Source organism: Nylanderia fulva, unplaced genomic scaffold (assembly GCF_048542155.1).
Source record: "Nylanderia fulva isolate GAGA-0341 unplaced genomic scaffold, ASM4854215v1 Scaffold605, whole genome shotgun sequence".
In the NCBI taxonomy this organism is placed as follows: Eukaryota; Metazoa; Arthropoda; class Insecta; order Hymenoptera; family Formicidae; genus Nylanderia; species Nylanderia fulva.
The window spans coordinates 16,491-31,854 of record NW_028190705.1 but is presented as its reverse complement, the minus strand read 5'-3'; positions in this window follow the sequence as shown (position 1 = coordinate 31,854).

The window sequence follows — 15,364 nt, the reverse complement described above, 5'->3', positions numbered from 1 at the left end:
GTAATTTTGACTATGAATTCTTGCTAAATGGATTATTTGAAGTAAAAGTGGACATAGTCGCTATTAATAGTTTCAGAAATATCGATCTTTTTTTTTATTGCTATATAAGCAAAGTAACTCGCATACATTTTAATTTAAAATCGAAATTAGGTTTGGTTTACGTTATACCTTTCGGACGTGGAGCCCCTCCCCCCCCGCCGTAGGGAGGAACAAAACCCACTGATTGTGAGTCCACGCATATACTTTACAACGCAAAGCGAAGTTCCACATGAGTTTACAATTTTCCAATGCATAGCGAGATTCAAATCAAACCACGGTCGTGTACACAGGTCTGGAAACTCGGCCAATTTTCAGTAGTGGAGGTACGTCGCTTATTGAAGCAATTTAATTTGCTTTGTCGCCACGAGGACGAGGATCGTTGCGATCGGGTAATGTTGACAAATGTAACCAACAAATTATAAAGAGTCCGTTCAGTCATTCAGTCTTGCATTGTTTAATTAGTTTATTTTTCAATTATTATTTGTGCTGTGCCGACATGCAAAACGGGCAACAGAAGCAAAAAATCGAAACGTTCTGTATTTCGCGTACCAAAGGACATTGAACAATTAAAAAAATGGATAGAAATCATTCCTGGGATCGTCAAACTGAAGCCGACGCACGTGATATGTGACAAGCATTTTGAAGATAAATATAGGTATATTATTCGCAAATAGATTAAACGAGACAGGAGTGGATGCGTTATTGCACAGGTTCGTTAATGAAATAAATTTAATGACTAGTATGTAAAAGCGTAAATATCACATTTTCTTTTATTGAAGGTCCTATATAAATATCCACAGCTTAGTAAGCTTGCTGTACCAACAAGATTCTCAAACGATGAAATAAACAATAAAACCTCAACTGAATCGTCTTTAGTGAACCCTGTTATCAATTCTGTACATCATGATGGAGCTATATCCGTTGTCCTCCGAGTCTCCCGTTAACCAGTTAACTGAAGGGACTATGATTACAGACACCCCTCACATGCAAAATATGTGTTGCAGTATGGTTAAAGCAAGAAATATAAGGAGCTTTCCAGCAAGACACTGTGTAACACAGTGTCTATTAGTATAAGTGAGACACTGATATTTTCTCTTTTACACTAGTGGACACTGTGTTACACAGTGTCTTGCTGGAAAGCTCCCATAATGAGATATAATCATAGAATTATATATTTTCTTTTTTTAGAAAATGTATGCATTCAATTGCCAATTTCAGAAGATGGACAATCACTTACAACAATAAAAGTAGCTGATATTGATTCAACAACAATGGCGAATTCAACCTCAGATCTGCAATTGAAATTGCTTCAGAGCCACTGTCCGAATGTCAAACACAGGAAAAACTTTTTCACATTCATTCAGTGTTTAGCGAACGTGAGTTACCAAAACTTTTTACTGCATACATTAGTAAATCATACAATAATAAATTATAAGTGCTTAAAGCATCTGTATTCATAACACACAAATATTCTTGCAAACTGTAAAAAAGGTTGAATATTAATTATTAAGAGTATAGTGATAAATGTAAAATACGTGATTTCATGGGCTACAGTAAAGACTATACTACTAATGCTTCGAAACATCATTCTATATCTGTTTAACATTCCAAGAGAATAAAAATAGAATGATGTTTCAAAGTATTTGTAGTGTAGTCTTGACTGCAGCCATTGAAAATGTTAATTCCTTTTAGTAAACCTGAAATGAGAAAAATTAATATAAAATAATTTTTTTCCATTTTTCTTTTAGGCATTCAGAAAGGGAATGCAAATACCAATGCATGTGACACAAATTTTGCAACAATACCAAAATTCTGGAGCGTCAGTGAATTGCCTGTTCAAAAGGGACAGTGTATTCTATTTTCATATACAAAACCAAGATCGGACAATGGTATGCATTTCCCGTTAATTCAAAAATATGTTGTTCTCGACACTCACAGACAATTACAGTACTACGTCAATGGATGCCACGTCAACACGCAGGAGACGGAAATAGAGCAAATGTACAATACAGCCGATCTCATGCCATACATTTTGGAAAAGTTCCAAAACATGAATGTTTGTGGAGGTCTTGGTGATATTGATGTCCACTATGTGCCCGCTAATACTGCATTCCAAGATGGGGCCAAACAATGGCAAAACAAAAAGTGTAGTATGATTCCGAAAACAAAAAATGTAACAATTGCATGAAGTTCAGAAAATGTATACTCCAACAAGTATCGAGAGAGAAAGTTGGAAAGAGGGAGGAAGAGAGAGAGGGGGAAAAGGGGGGAGAGAGGGAGGAAGAGAGAGAGAGAGAGAGAGAGAGAGAGAAGTTGAGCGAAAGGACTTTTTAACCGTTTTGAGAGAGATAGAGGCCCGAGGACAAAAGAGGCATCTCTTCTGATAAGAATGAGAATACTTATTAAGTCAGCTCTTTTAATTTTTAAAACCACAATCTCCACTTAATTCCTCTCGACCAATAGAGCCAAACGCGATGTTATTGCGATAATTATGAAAGAAAGAACATTTGGAAAATTAAGGAATTTGAATCCTATGGTTGGGATCTCAAAAATTCCCCTTGTTCCTTCTCTTAACATCCCCTGTAAAGAAATAGGCGAGAAAAATATTGGTCCGAAAGTCGGCTGAATCGGGAATCGAACCCGAGACCTTCCGCTTGCCGGGCGACTGCTCTTCTTCTCGGGTTCGATTCCCGATTCAGCCGACTTTCGGACCAATATTTTTCTCGCCTATTTCTTTACAGGGGATGTTAAGAGAAGGAACAAGGGGAATATTTGAGATCTCAACCATAAGATTCAAATTCCTTAATTTTCCAAATGTTCTTTCTTTCATAATTATCGCAATAGCATCGCGTTTGGCTCTATTGGTCAAGAGGAATTAAGTGGATCTTTTGATAAGGTTAGCCGCTGAGAATTCGCCACGCAAGTAACATGTCCGCATTCTGTACTTCCGAGTCTCGACCGTGCTGGCGCGATCGCATAATTTAGGCCCGTTTCTACCAACGTCGATTAAATTAAACCTTCGATTAAAATATATATTTGTCTCTTTTCAAATAAGTTCTTAAAAAGAGACAAAAATATAGTTTAACCAGAGTTTAATTTAATCGACGTTGGTAGAAACGGGCCTTAGTGTATTTATTTAGCGTACGACTAAGCCCGTTATTGGATTATTTCGAATTGGTGATTTCGTAAGAGCGATGGTGGTCAAGTGGCAAAGAATTTCGGGAATTTGTACGCGTCGTAGTTATCTTCGCGATTTACGTCTCTCGGGGGTTCATTGTCATCGCGCCGTCTCAATTTTTGTGTCGCGCTTAATTTCGTGTTTATATGACTGTGTTTGTGAAATTGTCGAGCAAGGATGTGTGAGTGAATAAGATGAATCGCGTAATAATTGTCGGTGTCGGCAGTGCAATTTAATTGTCGCGTGTAATAGAGAGAGAGAGAGCAAAGAACAAGCAGAGCCGCATGCGAGAGCGACGAAGACAGAAAGTGTGCGCGCGCGAGAGTGAGCGAGACGGCGATAGCCGTGAACTACCGGTCGCCGGCGTATTCGCGGTAAATATCGAATTTCATCATTTTGCGTTTACGCTTGTGAGCTCTAATTATCACGGCGAATTTTTCGAGCCGAATTTATAACTCTCTTGATTGCCGAACTATCTGTTCTGTTCTATCTCTTGCGTGTAATCTATTACACAGTTGTCGCGTCTCCAACAATGTATGTAAAATTGGCGTTATTTCGCGAGCAAAGATTATCGTAGAATTTCGTGGCTAATTATACGTTGTCGTCTTTGTCGAAATTTTAATGTCGTTGAGTCAACGTGTTATTCGAGCTATCTTGGCTAGTACAAAATTGCTATTGACTCTATTCTTTTGTATTTTTATCTCTTTTCAATTGTTATTTTGTAAAGTCGATTACGCGCTAATTTCTAATTTTTTTTAATTACCGATATTATATTTCTTGTGATATTTTCTTTTTTCTTGTAATCCGACAGTATCCGATTTACCTCATATCACTTTCTGTATTACTTTCCTTCCTTTATTTATATTGTAATAAATCATGGTATTTTTATCTTACACGTTCGCGTCTTTATTATCTGTATTTCTTTGTGCTGTCACGCCTCTATACTGGGTAATCCGTGCATTGTTAACTTTGCGTATACTTTGAGTTAACGAATGATTAATTCTTTCGCGGCAACCACACCCTGCCCCTCTGCCGTTAGGTGAGCAGCCGGCCCGTCGCAGAACTTTCGGCCGGATTTTTGCGTTATTCCGTGTGTCGCGAATTGACACGTGAAAGATCGTGTCTGGCGCCCAAAATTTCGAGTCATTTCGCATATCCGTCGGCTGGCGTTCTACTGCGGTACGCGCGGAGCGACCACCACCTTAGTTCCCGCGTTTGATAACAATTTTTAAAGAATAAATAATTAATTTTTTCTTTTTTGACGACGACCTCTGCTCGCCGCATTTACTCCGGGGCGAGAAAAGTCGTTGCAATATATATATATATATATTGCAACGACTTTTCTATATATATATATATATGTATAATTACTGCATAAAAAATCTCAATATATTTGTTCAGAAAATATGTTTACATATAATATTTGACATTATTATATTAACATAGAACAATTTGTTCCATATGAGATGTAGAGATAATCCTTGCTTTTGTGAGCCAGAGTCTACTTTTTATTGTTTTTGATTCTATTACACACGAGTGACTGTCTCTACGTACAAGTTACAATGGCGTTTACTTAACCTGACCCAACAGTGGCGAGAGCGGGCCGAGAAAAAGAAGCGCTGCCCTCTGGGCTTCAATACATAGCAACAAATTTACATAAGATACAATCGAGGGCGCTCAAACACATCGCCCGAAATATTATTTTAGTAAATATAACTCAAAGAGGTGGACTGTATACAATATAATAAACTACAGAAACTAATAAGCACCAAAAAACTCAAACGCTAAAAATATAAAAAAAAAAAGTTTTAAACATGCCGGCCGCCTTGAAAATATATTATTTTCAATGTAATAAATGAACACTTATAAACAAATAAGAGCGGCATAAAATAAATAACTAACATTATTTGCAACCCTTGTCTATGCTCGGAATAAATGAAACAAATAAACGTATCATATAACAAAATAATGAATTAATTTCCATCAGAATTATTAATCTCTAATAAATAAAGGGCACAGCTTTGATGCCGCTCTCTTGTAGGTTTCCTTTGCATTTTTGACTGTGGAGGTGCAAACAACTTCATCTGCTGTAGGATGCACCGCTTTAACGCGTGCCATTGGCCAGCACAATGGAGGGATGTTGTCTTCTCTCATAATGAATCCAGGTTACCAGGTTTCAAGGATGGAGCGTTGGTCTTTTATTTAGTACGCCGTTGCATCTGGTTAAGATAATCAGATTGCCACTTCTTCCAGAACTGTTGTTTGATTTGCCATCGAGAAAGATGACTTTCCTTTAGATCTAATAGGCTAGGTTCAGCGGGAGCGGTAAAAGCGTCTCCGATCAAAAAGTGAGCGGGACTAGGTAGGTATGATTGTTAGGATTGCTAGACAGAGGAATCATAAGACAGGAATTTAGCACTGCTTCAATTTGAATCAAAATCGTTTGTAGCTCATCATGCATTAAATTTGCTGTCCCTGCTACTTTTTTCAAATAAAACTTCATAGCCTTAACTACTGGCTTATGGGAAGCCGCCGAAGCGCAGGACATGCGGAGGAATAAAGTGCCAGTTTATGCCTTTTTGTGCTGAAAAATCCACTATCTTGTCATGACGCATTGTATTAATAAAAACTTCTCCAAAGTTCTTCAATTCTCTGTCGGCTCCAACAAAATTGGTTCCGTTGTCCGTATATATATTCGAAGGTGCTTCTCGCCGAGAAATATATCGTTTTAATAAATCGTTGCTTTTTCGAGGTACAGATTCTTCTTTATGCAATGCCTTTAGTTCTTCACTGAAATGATAACCTTGAATGATTTTTACCCAGCAGATAGTCGCTTGATTCAAGTTGCTTGTAGTGAGGTTCTTGTTTTTTTCTTTCTTGATGTTCTTTGTATTTTTTTAGAAATTGCAGTATGTATGCTATAACTATGATAAGGCGCGTCGCTGATGAAAATCTGGAAATATTATCCCATTCTTGATTAACTCGTTGTACGCTTAAGTCATTCTTACGTGCTTCTGGAAGCTCTTCAGTGTTGAAGAAAACTGCAGTATTTTCCAATCCTTAGTCTCATGATTAAGCCACGGAGGCCCAAGCCACCAAAGTGTTGGTTGAATTAATTGAGAGGGAGAGATTCCACGGGAAATTAGATCTGCAGGATTTTCTTTTGTATTTACATGCCTCCATGATGAAGGTTGAGTTAACTCCTGAATTTGACCTATGCAATTGGAAAAGTATATGCTCCAGCGTTTGGCGTCCGATTTTATCCATCCTAGGACAATGATGAAGTCAGTCCAGTGATAAATGCTATCGAATTTAATATTAATCGCCTTAGATACCTTGTGTATCAATAAAGCAACACGTGATCTTGCACACAATAAACGTGCTTCTCCATGGTTATTATGATCTATTGATTTAATATATATTGCAGCTCCATACGCGTTTAGACTTGCACCGCAAAAACTATGAAGTTCAATGATATTGGTCTGTAAGGATTTACGGAATTACTTTTCTGGGAATTGTCAAGGCTGTTTAAAAGACTCAACTGGGCTTTGTAGATGCGCCATCTAGTTTTAATTTCCAAGGACACCGTCTCATCCCAATCAAGTTTAAGTGTCCATAACCTTTGTAGTAAGATTTTTCCTGTTACGATGATTGAGCCTAATAACCCGAGAGAGTAAAAAATGCAAGCAATGCTTGCAAAATTGCTTGCTTCTTTTTGTTACGTTTTTTGTAGATGTCAGCCTGGTTACATCGTACTGCAATAGATCAAGAGAAGCATGCCAATGTAGTCTTAAGGTTTTATGTCGTTCACCTTTGTTTAGAACTAATACAGATTTTGTGGTTTCTGAACTCCGAAATCTTTGCACCAATTTGGAAGAATTGGATATCCATTTTCTTAACTTGAATTCGCCTTTACTCAATGCGGCTATTATTTTGTCATGATTTTTAATGGCCTTGTCAAGATTGTCATCTTCTGTCAATAAGTCATCGACATAAAAATCTGAAATTATGAATGCTGCTCTTAAAGGAAAATTAGTCTTTTCTGCTTTCGCCGTTTCTTTAAGCGCTCGTGTTGCTAGATACGAAGTTGAGGCTGTTCCATAAGTAATAGTTTTTAATTCAAAGGTTTCTATTTCTTTACAAAAACTAGCTTTCCACAAAATGCGTTGATATTGAGTTTGTGAATTGTCGACACGAACTTGTCTATACAGTTTTTCGATATCGGCCGACATGACGGACACCCATATGCGAAATCTGAGAATAATGTTTCAAAGCTCTTCTTGTATTATAGGTCCAACCATGAGAGTGTCGTTCAGCGAAACTTCTGTAGAAGTCTTCAATGATACGTCGAAACCTACCCTTCGTGGTCAAGCTGTCTTCTTTTATAACTGGATGATGCGGCAAATAATATATAATATCCTATTCGGGGGCACCTTTACTTTGTTATTTCCTCCATGTGTCCTAAACGCTGATAATCTTCTAAGAACTCGACATATTGATGTCTTAATTCCGAATCCTTGCTCAATTTACGTTCTTGCAAAAGAAAGCGACAAAGCGCCATGTCTCTTGATTCACCCAGCTGCTTGAATAAACCATCCTTGAAAAGAAATTGTACAACAAATCTGCCATCTAGATCTCTGCAATGAGGGCGTGTGAAATGCTCTTCACAAAGTTTTTCTTCCTGCGTGTAATTGTTTCCGTTCAGAAATACGTTTGTTTTCCCACAATCGTGTAAAACTTTCGTCCAATTGATAATTAGTTACCAAGTTGCAAATTTTAGGAGTTCAATTGTTCCCTGGATCTCGAATAGCTCCTCCTAGTCCAGCCAAACAGAGTTTTTTGAATTACTGGATACTCCTCGGTGGCCTTGACTTACACAAAATTTCCCACCGTGGCTGAAATAAGTATATCGATATCTTCTGGCAAATGAAAGCTTGGGTTAGCTCATTTCAAGTAAGGTAAAATCTTCATTTTTAGCTTGTTAAACAAAGTTGCTGGAAGCCTATTTATAATGTGATTTAAAATAAAATGGTCAACTTCTTTTCTGTAAGAATAATGATTAGAAATAAGCAAGATTTTTACCATATCACGCGCAAAATTTGCCATTTGATTAATTCCAATGATAGGCGTGTTGTTCAAATGTCTGAGAAGTCTGAAGTTATTTATCAAAGCCTCGGTTATTAAATTCGATCCAGGATCAAGGGGGCTCAACATGAATGTGGTTTTTCTTCAACATCCAATACTTGCAATCTCACCGTTGACAGCCATACTTGAGAATGTTCGGAGTCTTGGACAGCACTAGTGACTATTGGCGTAGATTTTATAAGTTTTTCTTGATTAACATCCTTCGACGACTCATTCCTTGTATTTGATGCTGATGAAAAATGTAGTAGTGTTGTGTCGCTTATCACATGTCATGCCACAAGAAGTATAATCCTTGGCCTTATGTGAGGTGGACCGTAAGCAGATTAAACATAGCTTGCTGTTTCTGATGGCTTTTAACCTATCCGCAACAGACATTTTTAAAAAGGTTTTGCAGGCAAAAATGATCTTGTTTGCATATGGGACATTCTCTAGTATGACTCTGCGTTACGAGGTTGAATGAAGTAGGTCTTGATGGACGTTGCTCATTTATACCAGATACAGTTGTTGATGGCTGAGTTTTTTTTAAATGATCTCCAAGGTGTGATATTGGTGCTCTAAAAAAGCCATTAAATCCTGTAAAATATCAGGACCTGTCAAACTGTTTTCCCATTTTCTGTTAGTAGTCACATTTAGCTTACTCGTGATTAAGTGCATAAAAAGGCCCCACTCATCTATGGAACGGCCAAGATTAAAATATAAAATATCTCGTAAATCGTTTACTTTTTGACCATCCTACCCATATCCCTTATACTTTTTTATGCAGAATAGTGTGAGAAATCAATTAATGTAAAAAAATATGATGGTTCTATTTAAAAAATTTAAGGTGACATTAATTTGTTTATAAAAAAAATTTTTAATTTTATTACATGTTGAAGCTTGCGTAAAAGATTGATTTTCACTGTATAAACTTTTTTAAAAACTGATGGAAATGTCCCAAAAATTGTGGCAACCGTTACGTGAACCACCCTGTATATACAAATATTAAAAATTATAATAATTAATAAAAATAATAAAAATTATATTTTAAGAATTATAATTATTAAAAAAGAAAAAATACAATACACACATAACGCTTTTCATAATTACTCTAGAAGAAATATCACAGATAAATTTGTTTGAAAAATACACACATTAATTTTAGAAATTTTTATAGAGTAAAAGTGAAAAAGCAACAGGAGCGTGAAGTAATCGACGAAACAGAGAATGCGAACTGATGATGGAAAAATGCAATATATAATTCATATTAAGTCATATTAAAACTCATATTTAGTTTATTTTATATATATTGTAAAAGTTCTATATAGTTTATTATACTATAAAGATTATTATCCGCAGTAGCATAATTGCCGGGCCCATTTTTGTTAATTTTTACAAAGGTGCAGTAGTAATAACCACATTCAGCAGACTTAACAGTTGAACAATTTTCCAATGTCATTCGATGCTAATTGGCTGGATCTTAAAGTAAGAATCACATTTGATTGCTACTTGAGCTGTTAAGTCTGTTGAACGCGGCTAATAAGTATTATTTTATTTTGTTCTTAATTTTATTTAAATTTTTATTTAATTTTTTTTTCATTTTTAGTTAAAAATATAATACAATTTTTTTATATGTTGTGTAAGGAAACTCAACAATTGCGGAAGCATCCCAGCCAAATAAACTTACGCCACTGCGTTATTATTATATAAAAATAATTTATAATAATATATACATATATATATATATATATATATTATTTTTATATAATAATAACGCAGTGGCGTAAGTTTATTTGGCTGGGATGCTTCCGCAATTGTTGAGTATTGTATATATAACATATAAAAGTTTGTATATATAATATATTATATTAAAATAATATATAATATGTAATTATACATATAATGATATATATACATATATAAAGTATATACACTAATGATGTAATAATTATAAATATATATATTGTGACGTGGGTCGTCTCGACGCCGGTTCACGCCCCGACGCGGGGTCGAAAAGCCAAGCGGCCGCGCCAAGAGAGCGAAAGCGAGCAAGAGAGAGAGAGAGAGAGAGAGAGAGAGAGAGAGAGAGAGAGCAAGAGCAAACCCCGAGACACTTAGCGGCGCGAAAGAATATTATTATTAACGCGTTTCATTTTTATTTTTTTTATATATCGTTTGGGAGCCTTGCTGAGAGAATGTTATTTGTAAGAAGAGATTAACAAAGAAGAGGAAAAAGGGAAAAACAAAATCCGAAAAAAACCCCACAAAATGGAAAGGGGGGCCCAAAACAAAACCCCACCCCCAAAAAACCGGCCGCGGCAAAAGAACCAAAAGGAGCGCGCCCACCACAGGCCCCAAAAAAGGGCCCAAGGCCCCCCCGGAAATCTCGCACCCCGGGGTTTTCCCCCTTCCTTTTCTTGCCAAACCCGCCCCCCGCCGACGTAAAAAAAGGGGGGTCCCCTTTTAAAAGGCCGCAAAGCCTAAAAAAAACGTGCCCCCGCGGATTTATTTAAAAATTAATTGTCGCGAGGGGTCCAAAAAAGTACCCCGCATTTTTCTTTTACTGCCCCGGGGGAGTGGGGAAAAAACCCGCGGCCCCCCCCAAATTAGCTTTCGCAATTTTCCTACCCCTGACTCCCCCAAAATTCGCTGGCCCCTGCCATCCGAGTCGGCAATTTGGCGAAAACAAAACCGCCCGGTCAGAAGACAAATTTAGAGACCCCGAGCCAAAAAAAACCGGGGGGGCTGAAAGTCGGGGGAATAGAGCCCCGAGGACAAGAAGGGGGTTTCCCTTTCGGTGGGCACTCGTTCGAGTAACACCAATTAACACCCCCCCCTTTTTGTACTTTCGAGTCTCGACCTTTTTTTACGCAAAGCGTAATTTTGTGCCCCTTTTTTTAGTGTACGGGCTAAGCCCGTTTTTAAAAAATTTCGATTTTTGTGTTAAAACCGAGAGAAAAACTTTCCCAAGGGGGGCGATTTTTTTTTGAAAATCTTTAGGGGTTCTTTTGGTTTTTCCTCGCGACTCACTCTCTGGGGGTTTTTTTTGTGGGGCGCGCTGTCTCCCTTTTTGGGGCCTTTTTTTGTCGTTTTTGTAAATTTTTCTTTTTGGGGAAAATTTTTCACAAAGAAAAATTACGAATAAACGAAACGCGAAAAAAAATTTCGTTTCCGCGCTTTAATTTTGATTGTCGCTTTTAAATTTAAAAAGAGCGAAAAACAAGCGCATAGCGGCGAAACCAAAAAACAAAAAAGGACGAAAATGTTCGCGCGAGAGTTTTGAGAGGTTTTGCCGGGAACCCCGGGCACTTTGCCCCAACTCGGGTTTAAAAACGACAAATTATTCATTTTGGGGGAAAATTTTGCTCTCAATTTCCCTGAGGATTTTTCCCGGGTGGGGTTTCCCCGTTTTTTTTTGACTGCCAAACCCCTTGGGCCGTTTTTTATTCCCCGAAAAATGTTATAAAGTTTTTCCCCATAGCCCGGGGGTAAAGTTGCTTAAAATTTTGCGGGCCAAGTTTTTTCCCCCCCTTTTTTCCCTTTGGGGATTTGTCCCCTTTGTCAAAAACTCCGTTTCGTCGAGCCAACGTGTTATTCGATCTATTTTTAAAAAATTTTAAAAAAAATTTTTTTTTTTTTTTTTTTTTTGGGGGAAATTCCCCTTAAAATTTTGGGGGAAAAAAAAAATTTTTCCCCCCAAAAAAAATTTTTTTTTAAATTAATTTTAAAAAAATTAAAAAGGGGGGGAAAGAAAAGCAAAAAGGGAGGGAAGGTAAAGTGGAAAGGGAAAAAAGGGAAAGGAAAAGGGAAAGAAGGGGAAAAAAAAAAGGAAAAGGGGAAAGGGAAAAAAGGAAAGGGAAAAAGAAAGGGTTTTGGTAAAGGGGAAAGGGGGGGGCGGGTTAGGGAAATTAAGGGGGGAAAAATGCAGAAAAGGGAAAAAGGGTGTAAAAAAAAAATTTAAATAAAATTGGGAAAGGTTAAATTTTTAAAAAAAATTAAATAAGGGCCGAGGGGGGAGATGGCGGAGGGGGAGGGGGAAAAAAAAAAAAAAGGAAAAGCAATTTTAAGGTTGGGGAGGTAAAAAAAAAAAAGGAAAAGGGGAAAGAAAAGGGGAAAAGGAAGAAGAAGGAAAGGGGTTTAAAAGGGTTAAATTAAAATTTGGGGGGGGAAAAGAAAAAAAAAAATTTTAATTTTTAAAAAAAAAAGGGAAAACCCAAAAAAGGGAAAAAGGGGAAAAAAAAAAAAAAAATTTAAAAAAAAAAAAATGGGGGAAAAAGGGGAAGGGGAAATAAAAAGGGGTTAAGTAAAAAATAAAAAAAGGGGGAAAACATTAAAACCGGAATGAAAAAGGGGAAAAAAAAAAAGGGGGGGGGGGAAAAAAAAAAAATTTTTAAAAGGAAAATTTAAAAAAATTTTTTTTTTTGGGGGGGAAAAAAAAAAAAAAAAGGGGGGGGGAAAAAGAAAAGGGGGAAAAAAAGGGGGGGGGGGGGAAAAAAAATTTTTAAAAAAGTTTTTTTTGGGGGTTTAAAATTAAAAAAATTTTTTTTTTGGTTTAAAAAAAAAAATTTTTTTTTGGGGGGGGGGAAAAAAGGTTTTCCCTCCCCCTCCCAAAATTGGGGGGGGGGGGAAAAAAAAGGGGGGGGGAAAAAGGCAGGGAAGGGGTGGGGGAAAAAATTTTTAAAAAGGAAAGGGAAAACCCTTTTTCCCCCAAATTTAAAAATTTAAAAAAAAACCCAAAAAGGGGAAAAAAGGGGGGAAAAAAAAGGGGTTAAAATTTTTTAAAAAGGGGGGAAAAAAAAAAAGGAAAAAAAAAAGGGGGGAGGAAAAATTTTTTTGGGGTTTTTTTTTTATGGGGGGTTTTTTTTACCCCCAAAAAAAAGGTTTTTAAATGGGGGATTTAAAAAAATTTAAAAAAGGATTTTTGGGAAATGGAATTATTTAAAGACGGGGGGGTTTAGGGGTAGAAGGGGTTTCCGAGGGAGGAAAAGGATTAATGGCTGTTAAAAAAGGGGAAAGAAAGGAAAGTAAGAAAGGATGTGAGGTAGGGCAAAAGGTGTTTCAAAAAAACGTCATTTAACTGCCTTTGCGCCAATTTGGGACCCGCCTAATCGTGCGTAAAATTCATCAGAAACTGCCTGGGCCTCCCACTCGGGCCGAGCGGCCAGAGCTAACTCATTGGGGAAAAGAAGCCGGACGCACCGTAAAGGCCCACACTTTTCGAGAAAAGGGCGTCCAGTTTTTTACCCGCGATAACGTTTCAGTTATCCCTTATCAACGAAATTGCTTGTATTTCTAACCAAAATAAATTTTGAAAGAAAAAGTCAAAAATCTTTTCAAACCAAAACGCCTGACCCTCTTTCCAGAACCCGTTTTGGCGGCACTGTTCTCAGCTAATCATTACGCAACAATTTTTGGGGTCCTTTAAGGGGGGATTTTATCCTTCATGGTTGTGCTTCAAAAAAGTGGGAAAACCCGGGGGGAAACAAAACGGGGAAATTCTCCACGCACTGTAAGCTTTCGGTATCGCAACAGGGATATAAAATTACATCGCCGCAACAGGCGATATCTACCACAGTACGATCTTCTGAACGGCTGGCATCATTCATGCAATCAGGCAGCTTCAAATATTTCAGAAGAAATCATCAACGGCATTCAGAAATTTATTCTGGACTACCAGACTGCAAGCACGACTAGCGACGCAGCGAGACCGACGTAACAAGGCGGCTTCCTCGAGATCGCGTCACGTGTAGACATTGCAGCGATCTCTACTATATCACGATTTTCCGGACGGCTAGCTGACGTTATCGACGCAATTAAGCGGCTTCTTTCTACATCGGGAAATTATCGACGGCATCCAGAAATTCATCCCGGACAACGAGACTGCAGGCACAACCACCAACGCAGCGAGAGCGGCACATCAAGGTGGCTTCCTCGAGATCGCGTTACGTGTAAACATTGCGGTAAGGGTGATTATTTCTTAGCAGCGCCAACCCGTATTCATTTCGTATTAACAAATAAACTCATTATCAATTCAATATGACTGATATCGCATCGCTCAAAAGACAGCGCGCGACCATCAAGGCTTCATATACGCGAGTCAAGACGTACGTAGATGCCATTGTTACTGTTACGCCGCCTATCGTAGCACAACTCGAAGAGCGTAAAAATAAATTAAACGAATATTGGTCGGATTACAATGACGTACAAACGCAAATCGAGTCACTCGACGAAAATGAAGCAAGTAATCGTGACAATTTTGAGGAGGCATTTTTTTTGTTATCTGGGAGCTCATTAAACCCGCATTACCAAACTTAACGGAAGGCTCACGGTCTTCATCATGCGCTTCTGACACGGTAGAAACTCATTCCAATGTTCGGTTGCCCAAACTAAATTTGCCGACATTTTCTGGAAAATACGATGAGTGGTTTCCCTTTCACGATTCTTTCAATTCTATTATACATTCCAATCGCACGCTAAATAATATACAAAAACTACAATATTTGAAATCTGCGCTAACCGGTGATGCGAGCAGTGTCGTAAACTCTTTAGAAATTAACGATTTAAATTATGATATTGCGTGGAATCTTTTAAAGAAGCGCTACGATAATAAACGCGTTGTTGTACAAACTCATGTAAAGGCAATCATGGACTTGCCATCCATGCCTAAAGAAAATTTAGTTGATTTGCGACATATCGCTGACGGAGTGACTAAACACATCAAAGCATTGGAAGCGCTCGGGCATCCTACTTCACATTGAGACGACTTGATCGTGCATGTTTTAAGCTCCAAATTAGATACACTCACAATGCGAGAGTGGCAATCGTCACTGACTGGCACAAACCCTCCTACGTTCGAGGAATTTAACGATTTCATAATCCATCGATGTCAAATGCTTGAGACCCCGGGAAAAACAATTTCTTCATGCAACAAAAACGTTAATAAGCAGTTCAGCTTAAAGCGTCAAGCCTCATGTGTCGCGACGGTCAAGCCTAAATGTAATTTTTGTAATGGCAATCACGCCATAT